This window comes from Camelus bactrianus, chromosome 12 (genome assembly GCF_048773025.1).
Source record: "Camelus bactrianus isolate YW-2024 breed Bactrian camel chromosome 12, ASM4877302v1, whole genome shotgun sequence".
NCBI lineage: Eukaryota > Metazoa > Chordata > Mammalia > Artiodactyla > Camelidae > Camelus > Camelus bactrianus.
In genome coordinates this window covers 6376416-6400005 of record NC_133550.1, presented here as the reverse complement: position 1 = coordinate 6400005, position 23590 = coordinate 6376416, and the positions used below count along the sequence as shown (strand labels likewise).

General features: G+C 40.3%; 1 long non-coding RNA gene across 5 annotated transcripts in view; it reads right to left on the bottom strand.

Annotated features, from left to right (window-relative positions):
* Nucleotides 1-23590, bottom strand: part of LOC141579342 (uncharacterized) — a 62153-nt gene that overhangs the window by 9238 nt on the left and 29325 nt on the right. For all 5 annotated transcript variants that reach the window (XR_012510528.1, XR_012510525.1, XR_012510524.1 and 2 more), the window contains 2 exons: nt 10879-10935; nt 9571-9642 (listed from right to left, as the gene is read on the bottom strand). This is a non-coding gene — a long non-coding RNA (uncharacterized LOC141579342). The remainder of the gene's footprint in view (nt 1-9570; nt 9643-10878; nt 10936-23590) is intronic.

The following is a 23590-nucleotide window of genomic DNA, read 5'->3' as shown; positions in this document are numbered from 1 at the left end:
CCATCTCTTGAGCTCTTCCTGGTTCTGTAAACTTTTTGTACTCAGAGCTCTTTTGATATAGAAAGATTTATTAAATACTAAAAGTGAAAACCAGGGCTTCCCTGGGGAAAATTTTGTATCTCACTTGCGTTTTCCATCATATTCTTTCTCCCAATTTACTCCCTAAACCCTCCTCTTTTTTTTTTTTGTGATTGTTTTTCTACTCTTTTAAGCTTCATTTTGGGATGGTTAAAAAAAAAAAAAAACACCTCTCGTAAGTACACCCTGAAAGCCTAAGTTTTCACTTCAGCTGCAAATCGTCCAAACCACATGCATCTCAGCTGAACACTCCTCCAGCTGGCCTCGTTCTGCCAAAGACCCTTTTTCATACCTGACCGAATTTCTTTAGAGTATGGCTAGAATTATTATCTTTAAGAGATCACTGTCACCAAATTCCAGATCGTTCTTTTGCACGGCCAGAGAGGTTCCTTTGTAACTAAACTTGATAGCGTTTTTTCCTCCAGAATTGCCTTCTTCTTTGTTTCTTCCTTTACTCTTTCTCAGTCCACCTTTGTACTCCTCCTCCTGTAGCCTCTTCAGCACTTAGTCTGTCTTTCCATCTTTGTGGGTCTCTGTCTCCCTTGTCCTAATCCTCAGCTGCCCGTGGTACAGAGGGGCAGCCAAAGTTTCCTTCAGAGACAGCTGTTTCCCATTTCAGGAGTCTCAGCTTTGTGGCTTTGTTGATTGTCTTCTCACCTCTAGGTTCGGTCTGACTCGTAGCTAAAACATAACTAACCACTTTCGCTAAGACCTCCAGGGCCAGCGCCTGAGCTGTCAGCTGCAGGCCCTCTGCGAGAGCATCCTGCCATGCAGATGCCACCGAAGCCCCATAAGCCACACACCACCCCCCGACCCAGGGGGAAATTAAGGCAATTTCACTAAGGCTCACTAGTGAGGAAAATTGGTTGATTGAGTTATTTCTAAATGGCTTTTCAAATCTTCTCATTATTCTGGGGAAGGGAGTTAGATTGTCAGGGCCTGGTCCCTTGCCCCCAGATAAAGCCAAATCCACAGGAATCCTGTGAGTGGAGAGGCTTGGAGGCTATACTTTGGAATAAAACCACAAGGCCCAGCTCAGCAAGGCTGTCCCTTGGTGCTGAATGCAACCAATTCTTGCCTGTTTTAAGTGAAACCATCCTGGGATGGGGAAGTGTATTTTGAGAGTGGAATGCTTTGTATGTAGTTCCTTGTACTTGGGGGACAGCATGGTGTGTTAATAAATGAGAGTGCTCCTTAAAAGTCTGCTCCTTTCAGCTCCCAGGCTGTGTCTGCTCAGGGAGCCCAGTGATAAAGATCATTAATAGTTTTTTTCTGTAAGTAACTGAATCAAAGGGAAGCTTACTTATCTGCATTGTCTGGATGCCAAGTTAGGTTGCATACTTATTAACTCTTTGATAGTCTCAGCTGCCAGAGAGCCTTTTGCATATATTCACATATATATTTATATGCACACGCATACATACACATATATACATATGCACACAAATATATAGGGAAGTTATTAATATACAGCCTTTCCCTTTTATATATATAAAAATGAAATCTCCTTGTATATGTCCATCTGCCTGCATATTTAACCTGGCTCCATCATATCTGTACAATGGTGGACGTGTCATGTAATGTCTCTACATCCAGTTTGTCCATCTGTGAAATAAAGTAGTTGAGGTTTTTGTTTTTAAGCTGGTGTTTTTGGTAGGGCAATGCTTCCACTGTAATCCAGCACAGTTCTGGGCATGTGGTGACGCTCAGGGCAAAATGACATGCTGGTATGTAACAGGAAATATCCACTTCCTAACGTTGTGTTGAGTCCTAAGATTCCATTATTCTGATATTTTTAGGGAGTTCTGTTGGGTCCTGGCAGCGAGAGGAGGGAAATGATCATCAGATCCTCATGCATACATACACTAAGAGTCGAGATAGAATACTGCAGATTGCAACTCACCTGGCTTTACAAACAAGACCTGGTCAGGTGAACTTCCTCTCTTCCTGGAGACCTAGGTTGGCCTGCTAGGTTAAAGGCAGTGAACAGAATTCATCTGGCTTGACAGTGAGACTTTCGACTCAGTCTTGGGCAACATGCTTATCAATAAACCTCAGTGGCAGGCCCCTTTGCCTCAAACCCAGGTTGCTGTGTTCACTGACCCCTGTGCACCATCAGTGTCTTCAGACACACGGCTGTTAGCTCACACGTCTTCAATGTCACTCTCTGCTTTAAAATCCAAGAGTGGCCTCTCAATTGCCTTTCTGATGATTTTCAGGGCCCTCAGCTTAGCATTCAGGCTTCACTGGGTTTTTGGTCATCTTTTCCTTCCAGCTTTATCTCTAGGACAGACCCATCTCTCCAGTGAAAAGTCTTCTAATTGTTTCACTCCTCCCTGTGACACTCCCGCTCCACCCTGCATTAGTTCTGTGCTAGGGTTGCTGTGTGGCAAAGCTGGAACACTTCTCATGCAAAGCCAGTGTCTCCTCTGCCCCATTCTGACCTCCCCTTTGAAGCCCAGATCAGGACCTGCCCCCTCCATTGAGGTGTCCCTGGTGGGCTTGCAGCAAGGGAACCTGCCTTCTTGGATTTGTCCACCTTGCATTTGTCAAGGCATTTGTAGTCTGCATGACACCATTTGCCCTTGTTCCTCCAAACCTGGTCCCTTCAGAGCCCTTCTGGAGGAGCCTGGCAGAACCTGGAGGGTGTTGGGAACCAGGGTGGGGATAAGAGGCTGGAGCCCAAGATGTCTGGGAGGGCTTAGAAGAAGTAGAGCTGCTTCACTTGAAGGAGAAAAAACAGAAGCTAATTTCACAGAAGTCTAAATATGTGATTAAGTATCCAGTCTGCATGTCCACTAACAGTGAGGGTAGGAAGACAGACGTGGTGTGCGAGGGGAAGCCGTGAAACTTCCTCAGCGGCAGTGTCTTTAAGATTGGCTCTGATGGTGTTGGTCAGACCAGAGACAGAAACTGGAAAATGTGCCTCACTCTCGTGGTCCATTGTAGCCCAGAGACTTAAAGCTTTTTAAATGTCAGGCGGATATTTGACTTGTTAAAGTGAAAATTAAAAAACAAAAACATACTGGTATTTAGAAGTCATTTTCATAATCCCATGAAAATTTTCCTATGTTTCTCTTAAGCTGGGAAATGGAAGCAGTCTTCAAGTTTGCATAGTTAACAGATCTTGTGTGAGTGTATAGTTGCTTATGGAAGTAGTTATAAAAATGAAGAAGTAGAAGGACTTGACAAAGTTAAGATCTTTTATTATTAGAAATCACCTTTTTTGACTTGGGTTTTCTCTAACTTGACCATCAGGCAAATAACAGTCTTCATAACCAGAGGGTAAGTTGGGCTGCGGGTGTCATTTCAAAGTGATTCCCCCTTTCCCTCTGCTTGTCTCTAGTCAAGGGTCATTGACCTAAATCTTTCATCTCTGGCAGGGGTCCTTCTAACCCATCAGACTGGATTCTTGGGTAAAGTCTTTCCCCATCAATTACTTTGCTTCCTTTTTATAGGGAGCTCTCCTCTGAGATCAAAGACAATCTATAGCAATTTATGAGAAACAAAGGAAGTGGGAGAGGATGCTAAGCTATTTTAAGTGGGGGTGGGGTCTGAAACAGTGAACCTGTCAGAATATCTGGCCTCTGCTGTGTCTGAGAGCTGGGACGAGGTGCAGCTTCTAGGTGTGGGAGGAGGGACATGCGAGCTTGCTCTGTGGAACTGGTCTTCACACCATCTGATCAGCGTCCCCAATGCTGACTGCATCCCCGGGTCACCTGAGTTCCTCTTGAATGAAGCAGATGACTGGGCCTTACTTAAATGATTTAACAGGTCCCCAGCAAGTCCAGTGCCTTACAGTTGTCCTGACACCATGGACCCAAACAGCACGGACAGCCATTGGCCCAGGTCCCTGATACTCAGTGGGTTTCTTTGTTCCTCTTCCAGCCAAATGCACTTACATTTTTCAAAGGGCTCCAAGACAAGAACCTGGTTAATCCCGACTCCAGTACATTCACTGGAGAAGAATAAAGGGGAAATTTACAAAAATGAGAAAGCTTCAGAATAAGACTACATAAATTATTTTGGAGCCGGTTTTTCCTTCTTGTACAATTTTCAGAGGGATTTTGTAACACACGTGCACACACAGTCAGGGAGATGAGTAAACAGGAAAGAAAAGATTGACTTTTATTACTTGCTGGTTTAAACAAATTTTTTTTTCTTTATATTTTGAGTTCTCCTTTTTCCCCCTTAGAAGATATCAAGCTGTTTTCAGGAAGAATAGGTGTTTGGTTTTGGGGGACGATGAAAAGCATGACAACACCATGCTATTTTGATAGAGTGAGAGAAATATGCCAGTTTTAGGGCAGCTTCATTTGGTTCTGTGTACAGAGGAGCTGAATTGTGTCTTTTTTGAATTTGGCTTCACTTGGGGCTGCAGCTCTTCACGGGAAGGATAACATTTATTCAGAGCTAATTTGTAAACTTCATTTTCAGTTTAAGGTCTGGAATCTAAACTGCTGTTCTGTCCTTACAGGCGACAGCCCAGAGGCTCTGTGAGCATTTCAAAGAGGGTCAGATTTTCAGGATTCTGCCATTGGGCCCCAGTCTCCCCCAGCCCCCACTTGTCTGCTTGATTTTGGGTCAACTGTAGGCTATCAGTTTGGAAAACAAATCCTTAACCTGGACTTTTTATTGCTGATAAAGTCTCTGTGGGTGGCAAAGTGGCAACTTATTTATTTAGAATTTGTAGTGGAATCTTTTTCTGCATGTACCTCATTGTCAGCAACCCCTTTTCTGCCCCCTTCCATGCCCCTGAGGTTTTGAAATGTTTCCCCTGAACATTAATATGTTTATAATATTTCTCAAATGGAAGTCCTCACTCCTCATAAACATTCAGCTTTTTGAAAGGAGTCACCCTCCCCACCTCTCCATTCCTGGAGACCAAAGCACACTTTCTGTGTGTTGTGGAAAAGGCTGCCAATTACAGCTGTAATGCTGTTTTCTAAACAAATTCAGATATCATTGTTTTATTGTTAAAAGAAGGATTTCACTCCAAGGTCCCTAGCCTATATATGGGTCTCTGATAGATGGTGCTTTTTTGGCAGGCTGGAGATAAGCCCAGGTCAAGGAAACAGCTTTCACTTGTCTCTGTAAGTCGCTCTCAGCCTGGCCGTATCGTTTCATTATTTCCTTTCCTGTTATCTTCAAACATTTCCTCAAAGCAGAGCTTGACAAGAACAGGAAGGTTGGCAAAGGTCTGGCGAGGAGGTGGTTTTCCTTCGTGTTTGAAAATGGTCACTTTCCTCCCCTGACCCCCACCCCGACCTCTCTTCATTACCTGCTCTCTCTCTACAAAGCTGATGAAAAAAATTCAGAACTCCTTTCCCTCTTTATAGTAGGTCCTCTAAGAAGTTTCTGATCAGCTCACTGTCAGCCTGTTTCCTCTGATCAGCTTAAATAGGTCCACTTGAAGTTCACAACTGCCAAAGCCAGCATGCAGATTGAAAGCAAAGGGAGCATTTGAGAAGCATTTATGAATGTGTCCACCCAGGATTACCTGGGATGCTGAAATCCCTGGGACAGCGCTAGGTCCACAAACCCTTTCTTCTTGATTAAATTAGTATTTCCCACTAACAGGAGAAGGAATTCCCTTTCCACAAACTGATTTCTTTTCCGACCCCCTCTTCCACCACTAAAATGTAAACTCGATTCCTGGGTCCTTAGCAGGAGACTGTTTGTGACTGAGGGTCCCTATAAGCAAGCCTGTACTGAACATCTTGGTACAAATGAACCTTTTAACCTCTCATTGATGGCTTTCTGTCTAATTTTATACAGGAACAAAAAGCCCAAACAAAAGTAAGGCATGTTATCTCAGGTCGACACAGACGTGTGGGGGCAGGAAGTTCATTTCTGCACTGTGGCCCCCAGGTTCTTTTCTGAGATTTTCCTCCTCTGTCTTCAGAAAAGGGCGGCTTTGTTAATCATTAGCCCCTGATAAGAGTGTGTCCATTTCAGCAAAATTAATAAGAGATAGCATTTTTCTTCCTTCTAAATGGCCCATGTTGGTAATTAACATCGCTTTTCATTACTCACCTTGAAAGCTGCCTTCTCTGGCTCCCCGGACCTTGCCCTGGCTTTTTTAAACTGTGGCCTCCAGCCTGTGAGAGACCTAAATGCAGAAGAAGCACCCAGGACCCTCACTGAGGCGCCTTGAAAGAATCATTTAGCAAGTATTTATTGAGTGCCTACTGCATGGAACTACCAAGTTGAATCAGACAGAGACCCTTGTGGAAAGGAAATGGGTGAGAGGTAAAGTGGGGTTGTTTAAAGTCACCCTAATGCTACAGAAACTGATGGCTGCCATGAACAGAAGCAGATCCAATGAAGGCAGAACAGGATGGAGAGATGGCTGGGGTAGGAGTTTTATGGTGGAGGTGACCTTCGAGTGGGACATGCAGATGTTGGAGTTCATTTCATCAAAAAGGGATGTAAACGTTCAAATGATCTTTCCTTGCACTTTTTGTGTGTTTTTTTAGAGAAAAGGAGAAAGAGTACTTTCATAGAGAATATATAATTTTTTTCCTCTTTGGTAGGTTTTTTCCCAGTATATTTAGCCAATGAGCTGTTGACATTTTAGTAATGACACTACTGTCTAGTTTACCCAGCTCCCCAGTGTGTAAAATGTTTTCCTGTCCATTTTTTCCAACAGGTGTGTGCCCCAGGAGGATTCTTGGTCTCAGAGATGGAAATGTCACTTGGGGCGAGTTAAGATACATTTTATATCATTCACATCTTTAGCGGTGAACTCCATGCTTTAAAGAGCCACCAAGAAAAACCCAAATAAGAGGAGGTAGGTTGAAAAAATTATGGTACATCATGGGATGAGATCTCATTGCAACCAAGATGGTGAGGATTTTTAACTGTTTATGACAAAGCAAAAGTGGCATGTTCTCATTTTTGTGAAGAATATGACTATGTACATTGAGAAGTACAGGCTAGAAGACTCATCATTAAAATATTAATAGTAGTTATTGATGGGTGCTGGAAAAATGCATGATTTAAATTGTTCTTCCCTATGATTTTCAGTGTTTCCCAAAATATCTACAGTGTCAACATACATTACTTTTGTAGTCAGCTGAAATGCTATTAAAGAATAAAGATGCTGAGGGGGGTAAAAAGGACTTTATTAAGGTGGGAGTTTAAACATGGATTATGAAAATGACAAGGAGGATATTCTCCCTTCTCATGCCATTTCTAATGTCATCAGTTGTGAAAAAAGGAAAAAGCACTCTCACCCAGATTCAGAACGAAAAGCAAGAGTCTGTTTTAAGTAACAATGAATGACGTTCAGTAAATCCGATGGAAGAGTTCTCTTTCAGCTACTTGGGTTGAAATTTTGTCAGTTGACTCTTAGAAATTTTTCTAGTCAAAGAATCATTTCTTTCTCTGTTTCTGGTAGACTCTAGGTTCTGAATTATTCAAAGGTCAAAAATCTGTTGCAAAAGTTGTCCAGATCACTTTTGGCTGGGGAGGGGTAGGGGGATGGAGGCATAGGGATGGGGGAAGAAGGGTGTAAATCCTATGTTATTGTTCTCTTGTTCAAGCTTAACCATATAAAAATCTAAAGGTCAGTTGTTGTTCTGGTAATTTCCTTCACAGAGGCACAATGAGCCTCTTTATTTTTACCCATTACTTTGCAATTTTCTTTTACTCAAATTACATGCATCAGATAAGCTTATTTATTTCACAATTGGTAATAAGTGTTCAGCATATCTAAACTAGGGTGCAGTCATCTGCAGGTCCAGGAGCAGAGGAAATAGCTTTGGCTTTTATTCAAATCCCATCCCTGGTCATTTGCAATAGAAAAGCTTAGTTGGAGGGTGTGGGGTGTGGATGGTGGGAGTGGATGGTGGGGGTGGAGACAGGGAAGGAAAGGCAGAGAAATGGAAAAAAAATGTAAACCTGTAGTTTAGGTTAAAATCCCAGCTTCTTTTGGTATTTTGTGTCATCTGGGCCTCACAGTTTGAAGATCTGCTAAATTAGAGCAACAACCCATGGGGGCCCCTCCTCCAGAACGGAATTGTCTTTTGACATCTGACTCACTCAAAATTGTGGGGCCAAAACATATAAGCAGAACAGAGAAGCTGTTTGCCTTGAGCACGCAACTTTAAAACTGTTTTGGGTCTTTGACAGAAGGTTCCTCCTCACTTTTTTCTTCCTTTCAAACACTCAAGAAAAACAAACAAACAAAAAAACAACTCCAGAAAAAACTGCCTACGTGATGAAAGGATTCAGGACCTGTCTCTCGTTTGTGCCTTGATGACAATTTAGCTACTGGCTGAAAAGGCAGAAGTAACCTTGGGGAAAGAGGCAGAGCTGAGTGACCTTGTCCTTCGAGGTCTCAGCAGTTCAAAAGAAAGGTCGCCTTCAAACCTGTTTTATACCAACTGGTGTCCTCGATGACTTTGAAATATTTTCTCCTCTTCTTTCTGTGCCTTGCTTCTTAGGAGATCAAGTAGCTTATAGCCAATACAAATTAAAAACATAAAGAAAGCAAACTCTGCCTCAGTAGGTGGGGAGAGAAGAATCAGAATATTGAAGTCGCTGTGCTTGACTGAGCAAGTTAACGCTAAACTTTCTGGCAACAAATGCAGAGAAAATGTGGGTTGGGGGAAGAAACATGGCAGTTGCTTATTTTTGATTCTTTGTGAGGAAAAAGCATATGACCACAGGGAAAACACAGGCTTTCAGTAGTGAAAAAATTTCCCCCATGTGACTTTGTGTAGAAGACACTAGAAATGTGGTTGAAAATATATTCAAGAAGGTTTTCTAAACATTTTCCTTTTCTTTTAAACTTTCTGACCTATGTATCCATTTGTCTTGGTTATTAAACTTATTCATTAATATTTCTTCCTGGAGCTTTTCATGTGGAGATGAACAGTACTGCTACCTTAATTAAACAAGGAGCCATGAGACTGAGGTGGCTCCTGTGCCAGGAGCCTAAGTGAGCAAAGTGAGACCTAAGCCTTTCATGCCAGAATTAAGAATGGGAAGCCTGAGAATAGCCAATCACAAACAGCCAATAGGCTTTCCAAATGAGGCGAACGTTTCCGCTACTGTAGCCAAACAAATAAATTGCTTGCCTTGCTTCCACATCTTCCGAGTAAAAGGGCCCCACTCCCTCTAATTGGTGGAGCACTTCTAACCCTTGCTGTGTTGGCAGCCCGATTAGAATTGATTTTTGTTTAAATAAACTCTTGACAATTTTAATATGCCTCAGTTTATCTTTCAACAGTACAAAAATCCATGATTTGTACACCTACATTAGACAGGATTGCATGTACCCCACACAATGACCATTTAACAAGTACTTGCTGAATGAATAAATGAAAAATTAGTAGTCCAACATGCTATCAATAAACAATTAGAGAATGTCATGAAAATATTTTAATTACAGTAGTAAAAGTAATCTAGAAATAAACCTAATTTGAAGAAATTCATAACATTTTATTGAAGGACAAATGAAGACCTGAATAAGCAGACACATACCAGGTTTGCAGTAGACTCAAAATTGTGAAGGTGTCAGTTCTTTGCCATATAATCCATTAATTCAATGCAATCCTAAGAAAAATTACAAGGGGGATATTTAATGGAACTTCACAAGCTGATCTGCAAGTTTATATAGACTAGAAAATGCACAGATCAAAAAAAGTTCATTGAAAAAGGGTTAACAGTGATAGGAGATTTATCCTTTTTTATGTCAAAACATACTTTAAAATGACAGTAATTAGAACAGTGTGTTCTTAACACAAGAATAGAGAAATGAATCTGTGGAACAAAGAGTCTATAAATACATCCATGTATGTTTACATAGGAATTTAGTATTTACAACAAAGAAAACACTTCAAATTATGGGTAACTGAGGACCTACTTGATAAATAATGTCAGGATAATGAGAAGAAAAGAAAATTTCAGTCTCACTGTAAATATAAATACATGCTTCATATGGATTAAAGAACTAAATCTAGAGAAAAATCTGTGAAGTATTAGAAGAATAGCAAAACTGGTTTTTTTTGTGAGTTTTTAGGTGGGTAATGCCTCTTTTAAGGAAGATATAAAACCCAGAAACCATATAGGATAAAGTTTTTTTTTAAAGCTACATTAAACATTTTAAGCTTTAATACAGTGAAATATATAAAATGTGAGCAACAGTCTAGGGTAAAATATTTGCAAGCTAACTAGTAGGTAAAGATTAAAATTCACAATATATAAAGAGCTCATACAAATAAATAAGAGAAAGAAAAAGTAGAAAGACAGGCAAAAATATAAACAGTCTAAATAAAGTGAACAATTTACATGTGAAAAGGTGCTTAAGCAGTAAATAAAGTACAAAGATCAAAGTAATGATGATAGATCATGTTTTACCCATTAGATTGGAAATTAAAAAAAAAATTGTGTTGCTTTCAATGTTGAAGGAGCGTAAAATGCAGTAGTCTTTTGGAGGTCAATTTGGAAGTATATATCAACAGTGAAAATGTCGATATACTTTGAACCATCACTTCCACTTCTACGTTTCTTTCCAAGGGGATTCCTCCCTCATGTGTACAGAGAAGCATCAATCAATGCAGTATTATTTGTAATGGCAAAAAATTAGAAGCCATTTAAACATAGAAGGTAACATGGTTAGTGAAATAAACTATGCTCCTTTCTGATACAGCCACTATTACATAATAGTGTGCAGCAGTAAAGAGAATAAGGTAGAAGACTAGTAGAAGAAGAGCAGACTTACAGTGCTCACAAGGGCAGATTTATAAGGTATATTTCTGTGTGAAAAACTACAGACAGAACAATACATACAGTTTAATCCTGTGTTCAAGCAGACCTCAGAGATGTTGTGGATTTGGTTCCAGACCACTGCAATAAGGCAAATATCACAATAAAGTGAGTCACATGGATTTTTGGTTTCCCAGTGCTGTAAAAGTTATGTTTACACTAAACTGTAGTCTGTTAAGTGTGCCATAGCGGTATGTTTTAAAAAAGCAATGTATATACCTTAATTACAAAATGCTTTATTGCAAAAAAAAAAAAAAAATGCTAACCATCATCTGAGCTCTCAGTGAGTCCTAGTAGTAACATCAAAGATCACTGATCACAGATCACCAAACACATGTAATAACAGTGAAAAAAAATTTAAAAATGTGCAACAGAGGCAGGAAGTGAGTAAATGCTGTTGGAAACGAAAGGCCAATAGACTTGCTTGATGCAAAGTTGCCCCAAACCTTCAATTAGTAAAAATCGCAGTATCTGTGAAATGCAGTAAAGCAAAGTGCAATAAAGTGAGGTATGCCTGTAATTCTGACTGTAGGAACATTTAAAAGAATATATTCATTCTTAGTTAAGTAATTAAACATTGTTTTAAGAAGGTAACATATCATTAGACAGTGCATTTTTCACGAAGAAGATTCTTTATCCCAACTTAGGCAATGTAAAGGGCCTCAGGATTTCCCAGTCATCAGGGTAAATGGAGTCCTTCTTGGCCCTCTTTTATGGAAGGATTTCCTTCCTTTAAATATCACAATCTCTGGTCCCCCCCCAAGGCCTTTTTCCTTCCTAATAAGAGTGAGGAAGTCTCCCCTCTGGTGCAAGGAAGGGATCAGGGCACTGCGGATAGCTGTAAATCCTCTGCCTGTAACTCCCGCTCTAGCTGGTGGATTTTCTTCCTTGCTACCCAAACTGATATATTAAAACCTTACATTCTTTCCTCTTCTGTGCTCCCCTCAGGATGACATAATTGTACAAAGTGGTCAACAGGGAAAAGGATTGGGGCAGTTCACACCAGGACAGTTAGTCCCTGCATGATTGGAAGCAGGCTCATTGGGTTTCGTTCTCCTAACAAAGTCACAAGTTGTTACATTAGGTGGTCTGGTGCATAAATCAGTGTCTGACAAACCTCCCCCTCCTTACAATGTGTAATGCTCAAAAAATGAGACACATTTGTTGGCCTCTTGGGTATCCCTGTTTGAATGACCCTCCTTTTTTTCTCCTGACCTCTACTCTCCACACTATGTCAAAATCCGGAGGCTTTTTAATTTTTCCCCCTTTGGGAAATTCATTTGGGTTCCATTCATTCCATGGAAATCCTGCTACTACATTCTAAGCAGAAGAAAGAGGGTAGTGTTGAAAAAATGGCCCTTGGGAAGACAGCACAGAAACCAATGCCCATGCCTTCTGCCAGCCCAAGGAGTGTTTCCCTTACAGTTTATATGTAGGTGTTAAAAACCAGAAGGATCTGATCTGAGTTCCAGTAAAGTCATGCTTGATCTATATCCCTGTGAAAATGCTTTTCCGACACCCCTTCAAATAAAATTTTGAGTTAACGCTTGCTGGAGTGTGTGTATGTAATAGGGAAATTTTGTTTGCACACATTGAAATATCTGTCATAGTTTGAGACAGTTTGTGTACAGACACATTATGATGCCAACTGCGAATCACAGAGAAAACTTCGTTGTGTCAGAATGAAGACCTGTGCAGCGAATAGCTCTGGCTCTTCTGTCTGATCCAGATTATTCCTCCCTTTTAGGACTCAACTACTCTTGCATTCTGTACCATTTGGGTGAGTCAGTTAAGTACCTGTGACACCTCCCACTTCAGGGTGACATGTGACCTGTCAGGCCAGACAGAACCCTTTTTCAGAGACTGATCTGGATGCTGAGAGGGTGTAGTCTCATAGATAAAATTTCAGAATTGCTGGTGGCCAGCTTTCTGGCCACGTGGGTAGAATCTGCCTGAGAATAACATCAACACAGAAGAAAGCAGAGCCAACAATAAATGGATGGAGGGAAGGAAGGAAGGATGGACAGGTAGATGATGAATGTATCATCGGTGGACAAATGGATGGATGGATGGATATAGAATGCCACAGCTGCTCTCCAGGTATCCAGGGGTTGTCCACAATTCAGTGACCGAACCAGAGGATCTAATGAGGGAGACCTGTCATCTACAAAATTCTGCCCGACAAGTTCGCTCCTTACTGGAGGGAGACAAACTGATTTGAAAAGACTTCTCCAGGACCGGGAAAATCAAGTGGCATAGGTCTAGAGTTCAGGACATTCTGAACAGCACCAAGCCAGCACTGTCTCAGCTGTCCCTGAAGCCTGACATACGTCTCAGGCTTGGCAGTACTGCAGTTCTTACACCTGTCTGGCTGCTGAGACTGCTGTCTAGTGGCCTCAGATCCCGATGTATTTTTCGAGTCAGGTCCCATCACTCAGGATGATCTATGTGTATTATCCTTGCAACATCAGAGTCTAAGTCAGGAGATGATTTTTTTTTAATGTTTTATAAGCTCACTAATAGTTTGTAGACATTGCAAGGTATGAATTTGGGAGAGAGAGACCAGAGATGAACAGCTAGGGATGCAGAAAAATAGGAATTCATTCAAATGTGGATGGTCATCGATGACACACCAGCGAACACTTCTGCCTTGTGAGAGAAGGAAAGTCAGCTGAGTGTTTGAGGGAGCGGGGTGGGGTCAGGTTGAAAGAGCACTGGAGAGAGATCCCAGAGGACCCACGTATTCCCACTAATGAGCTGTGTGACCTCTGGTTTGGCCCCTGTTTCAGTTCCATTCTAAGTCCTTCAATGGGCCAGATCCTGTTTCATTAGGCTCTGGAGGATACAGTGTGAGTCAGGCATTTCCCCTTTTCCTCATGAGCCCAGCAGGGTGGAGAGGCTGGGACTTCAAAGATGAGTATACAACTCAGCCTACTTCAAGGAGAGCAGGACTGAGATGCACGCTCTGTTTGTGGAATAGGTTAAGAGCTATTGAATGCCCACAATGGCAGTGGACCTTGAAGGGTTTCTCTAGCTCCTTGTGAATTTGCAGCCTTTGCTTTTCTCTACTGAAGCAAATGTTATTTTCATCTGCCTCCTGATACTGTTGAGGTAGAAGGCTCACCAGGCAGAAGGCCAGGGGTGGGGGTCTGTGGGATATGGTAAGTGTCTGCTTTCAGGCCAATGGAGCCTGGGAGATACATGCAGGGAGCTGCCACAGGGCAGAGAAAGGATGTGGGCAGTGCTAAGCTGGAGCTTTTGGCTGGAGCTGGTGTCAGTCAATGAAAGAAACCTCAGCGAGAGCGCAGGAATCCTCCCTCCACTTAATGTATTTGAAATGTTTTACAACTTCCTTCATCCTCTCCTCTTCCAGCTTCCCTCTTACCTCCTTATCTGTTCTTCCCAGGACTTAAAAAGAGAGACAGACAAACCTCGAAGGTATCGGGTGTCTTCCCCTTTCCTCCCCAGTCTGGTCAGGAGCACATTCCTTAGCATACTCGCTCCATTGCTCCATCAGAGTCTCTGCATCTACTTCTAGCTTTCTCTTTCTTCCTCTTTCCTTCTCTCTCAATTCTCTGTTTTCTCTTTCTCTCCACCATTAGCTTTTGACTCTACTTCCATTCCCCCTTCCCCGTAAGCCACAAGATCTGAAAGCCCAGACTGTTTTATCTGAAATTCACAGACAGCAAGCTAAGTTGATGCAAGAGAAATGAAATGTCTTCATGTCAATTCCATTTCTTTGGCTGTATCTTCTTAAACACACATTGTACAGAATAAGAAAATGTTTGATTCTAAGTTTGCTTTGATTTTAAACCATAGGCAGAGTGTGTAATTTTTTTTCCTGAGGAGTCCCTGTCAGCATCACCCAAATTTCAACCCATCCAAATGCTTTCCTTAAGCAAGAATGCTAAGGTTTCCTCCTTAAAGTCACCATTTTTCAAGGGAGGGAGAGGATGCTCCTTTAATGGAACAGATAGATGGGATAGATTCTTTTGGTTCTGTTTTTCTAGGTTATAACTTCATAGTTTTGTTTGAGAATGAAAAAGAAAAATACAAAACAACAGTGGCACTGTGGCTCCTTTATTCACCAAAAGCTATTATGACTGGGTGTCTGTCCATTCAGGCAGTCAGCTGGGTTGGGTGGATGGGTTCATCCATCCATTCATTGGCTGTTTGGACAGTAATTTACTTAGTGACTACAAAAGCCAGGCTCTGGGACTCAAAGAGGTCCCCAATCACATGGAGTGTCTCCTTGCTGATGGGACAAATAATCAAATTTTTCAAAAGAATAAATAGGACAATTCTAGAAGTGATGTGCCATGAAGACAATTAAAGAAATAGATGTCACCCTGAGTGCAGAATTTAGAGGGAGGGGCAGGAGGCCTCTTTGTGGAGGAAAAAGCACATACTGAGAACCTCTGACGAGAACGAGGACTGCTATTGTACGCTTATCTGGGTGAGGGATGGATGGTGGGGAAAACCAGGAATCATTGAAAAAAATGTTCTGAAAGGAGTTGAGATGAATTTGACTTAAATTTTTCTGCTTTAGCAAATGTCCTTCTTCTTCTCCATCCTTTTCCTCTCCTCCTCCTCCCTCTTATGAGAGGGCAACACAAGCTAAGAGTCAGCCTCACCCTCAACCCCAAAAGGCCAATTTCTGTTTTGCCACATGTGGCCAGAAAGTCCATTTCTGTTCAGAGATCAGTTATCTTTCTCTCTTTTGGACTCTTCCTGGAGGCCTGGCAGCATCACATTTCATACCCCGAGGAAGAGACTGCAGGGGGTTTATAAGTCCATGGGAACAGGTTTTCCCCTCAAGGTCAGGTAGGTGTGATTTTCAAGATTACGGAATGGAAAGAACCCACGTCATCTGTCCTGTTGACATTTTGGAGAAGTTTTTACATTTCTTTGTCTTTCGCTGGCCTGAAAATATGTTGAGTGAAAAAGGCTTTTTGGTAGTGTTTCAACTAAGATCATAGAACTACATGTGGCTTCAAGAGGTTTATTTATTTATTTAATCACTTGAGCTGGCCAGTGATTAGCCTGTGTCTGAACGACTTAATCTAAGAGGCACTTAAGTCATGGAGAGATAAAGAAAAAAGCAAATTATAGAGCGTGGAGGTAAGGGGAAAGTTGAAAGAAAAGCGGCATTTCACCCTTCAGAGATGGTGGATAGATTGTGATCAAGCTGTAGAGTCTGTCTACCTGATAAATGGCTTGGAGTTCATTTTATTACTTAACTAGGTCGGTATGCTGGAGTCCTCAGTGGTCAGGTCGATGGGACTACATCAGGACAAACTAGCCTTAAGGGCAAAAATAATTTATTAGAGACTTTCAACATACTGGTGGAAGTTTCAGTGAAACAGGGAGCTCTGATTCTAAATTTGTAGGCACCTAATCATATATGAAGCCAAAATTGACTGCTTTAAGAAGATGTTTGATAATGTTTTAAAGTGTAAAGATAATGTTTTACCTTCAGCAATTGATAGATGCAGTAAGAATATCAAGGACATTGATGATTTGAATAGCACAATTACATTCACCCACTGAGACAAATACATACATATATGTGTACACATGTCTGTATGTGTTCAGATGTGTATGTGTATGAATAGCACCTAGCCACTGGAAATCAGTTTTTTAAGCACCAGTTAAAAAATTTATTACTTAATGGTCATAAATCAAGCTTACACATTTCAAAGTCCCTAGCTGCAATCCCTCTAAAATTGAAATTAACAGCAAAAAGATAAACTTAAAAAGGAACCACATCTATTTGGAAGTTAACAACAAAAAAAAAAGGCCTATGGTTCAAAGAAAATATCATTATGGAAACAAAATAGTTGAAGTTGAATGATAATGAACATAGGAAGACTATGAAAACTTGGTAGACATGGCTAAAGTAGATCTTAGAGTGACATTTGTAGCTTTAAATGCTTATATTGGGAAAGAAGAAAGACTGGCAAGAAATTAGCTGTGTGTCCATCTTTAGAAGCTAGAAAAGAAGAAATAACTGAATAAACCCAAAAACAGTAGAAGGAAAGTAAAGAAATGAGTAGGAACAAATAAAATAAAAAACAAACCCACAAAATTATCAAAGGCAAATCTGCTCAAACTTTTGACAGATCCAAAAAAGAGAGAAATCACAAACAATATCAGGATGAATAAAGGTCATAAATACTGATGAGCAGAGATTAAGTTTTAAAGGAGTATTATGATCAAGTTCATGTCAAATATTTAAAAACACCTGTGAAGCTGAAGAATTCCTAGAAAAGTTTAAATTATTAAAGCTGATTTAAGAAGTAATAAACACCTGGAAGATCCTATAATTGTAAAGAATTTGAGTCAGTAGTTAAAAATCTTTCCACTAAACACCAGTCCCAGATGTTTTCACAAGTTGTTTCTACTATATATTCAAGGTACAGACAGTTCGAAGTTCACACAAGCTCTTTTGAAGAAGTGGTAAGAGTGCATGCCTGGTGTGCACCAGGTCTTCCTTGGGTCTAATCTGCCAAATCTCCATTTTAAAGAATGTGAAAAATACAAAAGGATGGGAAAAGAGAGAACACTTCTCACCCATGAAGCTAATATAGTCTTGATTCCAGACATGGACAAGGACATTTAGTGGGAAGGAAAGCCTCAGACCAGTCTGATCCATGAATCTAAAGGCAAGAATCTGAAATAAAGTATTTGCTAACTAGAGCCAGCAATGACCAAATAGCATTTATTTCTGGAGTGATTGATTTAATATTATAAAATGTGTTATGTAAATCAGCATTTAAAGGAGGAAAACCTTGTGATCACAGAAGATTCAGATAAACATTTGATGAAATTCATCAACCATTCATGATAAAACCTTAGCAAGCTAGGTTTAGTGGAAAATTTATGGAAAGCAGTGCCTTTAACATTAGGGATGAAACAGGAGTGGCTACTCTTAGCACTGCTAATTAACATTGCTCTGGAGTACAAGCAAGTGAAGTAAAACAAGTGGAAAAACAAAATATGACTATTTGCAGACAATGTGATTTTCCATATAGAAAAAGCAAAAGAATCTGCAAATAATGAGAAATCACAGACACACACACACACACACACACACACACACACACACATACACTGTTGTATCTAGTCACAGTCTCCATAGGGAATAGGTAGCATCCTCAAGGTAGAGTCTGATGACTAGAAAGATGCAGGCTGGGTGAAGGGATGCCAACAAAGATGGTCAAACCCCCAGGGTAAGTAACACCAGGGGACCCTCAGATCTTCGGTGGGTGAGCGTGGAGAGTGGCTAACAGAATCTGGAGGGGGAGCTGCAGCTTTAGGCAACTACTGAAAGTGGGAGGTGAGTGTTTCAGTAGAAGAGCACAGCCCTGCTGACCAGTTGCCTGAAGAGAGGGGGCAGGAGGACAACGCCTAGTCTTACTCTCTTCCTGTGATCTCCTGACCATTGCTTATTTCCATCCCTCTTCGGAGTCAGGATGCAGGGACTTCCTGATGTAGCATCTACAGAGTTCATCTCCTGGGCACAGGGCATGACGGGAATGGTGAAGGGTACATTCGAGGGCAAAGGGAGAATGCCCAGCACATGTTTAACAAATGCCCTGCAGGTCCTTTAATGTAGACACATACAGTTGTATTCAACCACAATAAAGGAAACTAAGTAAATGGAGAAAAAACCATATTCATGGTAGGAAGACTTATCATAAACATGTCAGTTCTCTACCACTGATTATTAAATTCTCAATTGACACAAATTCTGTCAATTCTCAATCTCTGATTAGAGACTGAAAGCAATTTAATAAAAATTCCAACAGGATATTTTTTGTGGGACTTGACTAGCAGATTCTAAAATTTAAATAGAAGGGTAAATTGATGAAAATAACCAAGGCAGTCTTAAGAAGATCCAGGCAGAACATATAACTCTATAAGATAACAAGTCTTTTTATAAAGTTTTAGCAGTTAAGACACAATTAGCACAGTGAGACCAGAGGAATAGAATAGATAACCCAGAAATATGCCTGTAAAACAGAAATCTCATAAATAGCAGAGCTCACAATTGCAGGTCCACGTGGAAATGATGGGTTATTGGACAAATGGTGCTGGGGTCTGTTATGTATATGGGAAAATCATAAAAGCTATCTCGTAGTCCAGATTCAAATGACAATCCTGAAGCCAGAGGGCAAGGTGGATTAAAATCCAAAATGTGAAAGGCAAAACTTTAACATACTTAGAAGAAAACATAGAAGAATATCTTTACGACTTTGGGACTAGAGCAGGATTTCTTAATCAAGTACAAAAGGCAGGAACCATAAAGGAAAAGTGGATAAATTAAACCACAGTACAATTAAGACCCTCTGGCCTTCAAAAAGCACCGGTGAGAGAGTGAAAAAGCAAGTCACAATCTGGGATATTTCAACACATACCTGGCAAAGGATTAGTATTCTGAAGATACGTACAAATGTTTACAAATTAATAGGGAAATGATGAATACCCCACTTAAAACAGAGACAGAAACTATGAAGAGGGAAGACACAGAAGAGGAATGAGGAACTATTGAACACGTGAAAAATGTTTGGCCTCACTAGTTATCAGGACAGTCGGCAATGAGATGTCACTGTACACCCTCCACTGGCCCCAATTAAAGTGTCTCATGATAGCAAGCGTTTGGAACCAAAGGAGCTTTCAAACACTGCTGTTCCTGAGTGAGTTGATGAAACCAATTTAGGAAACTATTAGGAGTTAGGTCTAACACATGTATATCCTACAAGCTAATCACTCAACCACTTTTAACGTTCAAAAATGATCATTTCATGTGGGCAGATCTAAGCAATATCCTAGGGGATCTCTTGCGCTGTTTGATTGGGAGGCACTTGGAGGATTATTCACAGCCATATTGCTTGTGGCAGCTCTGAAGAGAAAATGCCCTAAATCTCTGTGTCCACTGACAGCATGATGGATATGCATATTGGGGTGCGTTATGCAATGGAAGACTTTAGATCAGTGGAAATGATGAACCTGTAGTCAACACAGATCAGGTAAAAACACAGTGTATGCAAAAGCCAAATAGAACAAAACAAACAAAATACTAATTTGCGGAAGAACTTACACACAATTCAAAGCCAGGCAAAACTCAACAGTATGTTATTCAGGGATACCCTCACATCTGGGAAAATTTAGAAAGAAAATGAAGGAGTGGCTTATATAAGATGCAGCAGCTAACCTCTTGGAAGGAAGGAGGGGCAGGTGGAGGCATCATAGGAGGGCTTCAGGGTAGTCAGCTGTGTTTGTTTCTTAAGCTGGGTGATAGGTGTGTGGGCATTTGGTTCATTTATTTTCAAATTATAGTTCTTTAAAATGTTAACTTGTATGTATTTTGTCTTATGTAGTATATGTACAAAACAAAAAGTTTAAAAAGAGATTACAAGAAGAAAAAAATGCATCGGATCCAATTTCCTTTTCATACTGTAGCTCTTGAAATAACCGTCCCTTCTAAGTCTTATTTGCTTTGTGTTATGTCTCCTAGTATTTCATTATTCTTCACATGATTTGCAAAGCACTAATCTTCCCCAGAGCCTAGAACTGATCTGTAATATTATAGGTACTCAATAAGTGCCTTTTATTGTTGATTGAAGGAACAAGCTAGCCAAATGAGAAAAAGCTCAATTTCCCTAATAACTGAAAACACTGCAGGTCAAAATGATGTGCCATTTTTACCTAGCAAATTGATAAAATTTGAAAAAAGGATCAGTTTTTGGAACAGAAATCACATACTGTTGGTGGGAATATAAAATATAAGTATTGGATAATTTGGTAATAAGTTTGGAAAATCCTTTAAAAAACGTGTTCTTTGATATAGTAAGCTTACCTATAAGAACTTATGATCATGAAACTGTCATAGATGTGTATACAGCTTCCATTTAGCACAGTACTTTTAATTACATAAAAGGCATATGCTTAGCAATCATAGTTTGTTTAAATAATGGTCCATGAATACATTTAATGGAATATTATATAGCTATTAATATGGTATACAGTAGGCGATATAAAATGTTCTTAATATATTAGTATATATCAGCTTAAAGTTCTATGTAGAAAATATTTCCATGTTTTAAATATATGCATATTTATCTATAGATAAAGAACAGAAAGGATATATGTAGTTCTGGCCCTTAATTGGTGCTAAATAAAGAACTGAGTAACAAAGGAGTAAAGGAATGAGTGACATACGCCAGAATTCTAACATTGGTTACCTCTGTGGGCTAAGATCAGAGATGACACCAATTTTCTCCTTTTTGCATATATATATCCTAAGATTTTATATTACGTTCATGTATTCCTGTTGCAATAAGAAAAGTTGCAAATAATTAGAATTAAAATGAAAGACTAGTAGTCTCTGTACATAACCATCTTGTTTTGTATCACAGCGAGCACAGCATTCTCACAAATGAATGTATTGAGTGTCTCTGAAGTTGAGGTTTGCATTCAGATTGGCTTTTCCCCAACCTTCTTAACTACCTGTTTATTCAATATCCTGCAGGTTTGAAATCTTTAAAAGAAATAATTACATGTTCATACCCAGATCCTGAAAGTGCCCTCTTTAAGGTTACTATTTGGCCAAAATTTAACTAGCTGGCTCCATGTGTGCTTGCTCTGTGGGGCTGCCAACCCACATCAGCAGAGAGGATTGGGAGGCAGTTACCACCCAAAGATCCAGCTCTGGATTTTCACCCAGAGGCTGAAAATGGCCCCTAAGTCTGAGAGTTTCAATGCAGGACCTCCATCCCCCTGCTGTGGGTCTCAATTAGCAATTGGGTCTGCCTAATACTGCTTAGAAAATATTGAAAGGTCTAAACTTTCTTAAACTCCCTAGCTTGGGTGCCCTTAAATCAACCTGCGTAGATCTTTCCAGATCTGATTTCTATTCATGTGGCTATTGTTTTCAAATACATTCATGGCAAGACTTGAAGAAGTGTTTGATTCTTATTGAGAATCATCTTACTAGAAACATTTCTGTGCTATGGAACACACAGGAAACATAGGAAATCATTCAGGATCTCAAGGTCTGTCCTTTTCTGTGATGTCATATGCACACCCTTGGGTGCTGCCTTTCTTCTGGAGTTTTTGTGGGTTTGAGGCAGGGCCAAACGTTTCCACACCACCCACAGTTTTCATGTGCATTAGTTCTATTATAATTTGAATCTTCCAGCAATTTACTTAGGAAGAGAAGGAAAAGACAGGGGCTCTGTGGTACTCAAGATTATGGGTTGTCTTGAGTGATAGGAATTCTCAAACCTGAAAGGGCATTATCGTTGAGTGGTTTGCTAAATTATGCTGAAGTTTGGAGAACTATCAAAAGCTTCCATCTTGAAAGGGTTGCACCTGTACTAAAAATACATCAGAAAACTTGACTCTCCTTTGATGCTTTTAGTATATCCTTTCTGGGTTTTAGAACAAATCTCTAACTTAAAAGCCAAACTTAAGTAAACCCTTGGAGTCCAGTGACAAATTTTAATTGGTACCCCACAAACCCCTTTTGGAAAACCTATGAATTTTCAGTTACTTGTGTAGGCATGGAATTCTTTTGGACATTAAGAAAAAAACCCTGCTACAGACAGCCTGGGGTGAAACACTAGCTGAAAAACACAACTGTCTTACAGGAAGTACTAAAAACATGAGCTCCAAATAGCATCAACACCAGTGGCTGCATCCACTGTGATGGCTTGCTATGGTGCGCATCCAGAAGACACGCTGGGAGTCTCACAGGATTCTGGTGATCCGTGCTAATCACTTCCCAGAGGAAACTGCACGGATGTGGAGAGGGGAGAACTTTCCAGTGGGTTTTATTTAAAGAAGCTAACATTTAACAGATTAGCTGAGCCTAGGAAAACATGTTGAAATACAGTTCCTACAGTGTGGTCTCATATCTGCAAATCTTTGGGGATTATAATTAAAGCCAGTTCATCAGACTATGGGTTGGGCCTGCTGGAGGATGTGGGATGAGGAAGTCTGGCAAAGTGGAACTCCACAGGCAATTAACATTAGACACCAAAAGAAGTGGTGCTTCAGAATTAACAGGTACCTATGTCTACTCACAGGATTCCTGCTAAGCAAGAAGTGATACATTGAATAGTCTATTTTCCTTTTCTAAATCTGAGGCCATGTTTTGCTTCTTGTGGCCCTGATGGCACATCTGAAAGGTAGGAGTCCAGGTTTTGCCTGTAGGCAGATATTTGCAGCCAGATCTGTCTTTGCTTTGCCATATTGTTAACCCCCCTTTTCCCTGCCACATTTCTTTTCTTTTTATTAAATTTCCCGTCTGGATCCTCACATCCACATTTCTAACGTCAACAACTGCTTTTATCACAGATAATAACTTCCTTTTACAAAAAGGCTGTTTATCATCCGACATGTATTTCAAATTATGTTTTATGAACAAACACTGAAATATAGTATTTGGCAGTATGTGCAGTGGAGTATATTTATAGTAGTCTAAATCTAATTTTTGCAAGAGCCAAGAACCATGTTGGTTGCTGTTCTCTTATTTCTTGAGAGTGTTGTTGCTTCTCACCAGACTTAATTAAGTTCACATTGGGATGTTTATGAAGTAAATTATGCAGTATGGCCAAACATGCTGTGAAAAGTTATCAACACACCCAGCCAATTCCTTAACACTCCAGAGTTTTCTCAACCACGATCATGAAATGTTCCCAAATTGGTTATTTGTTAATAAATAAGTAGA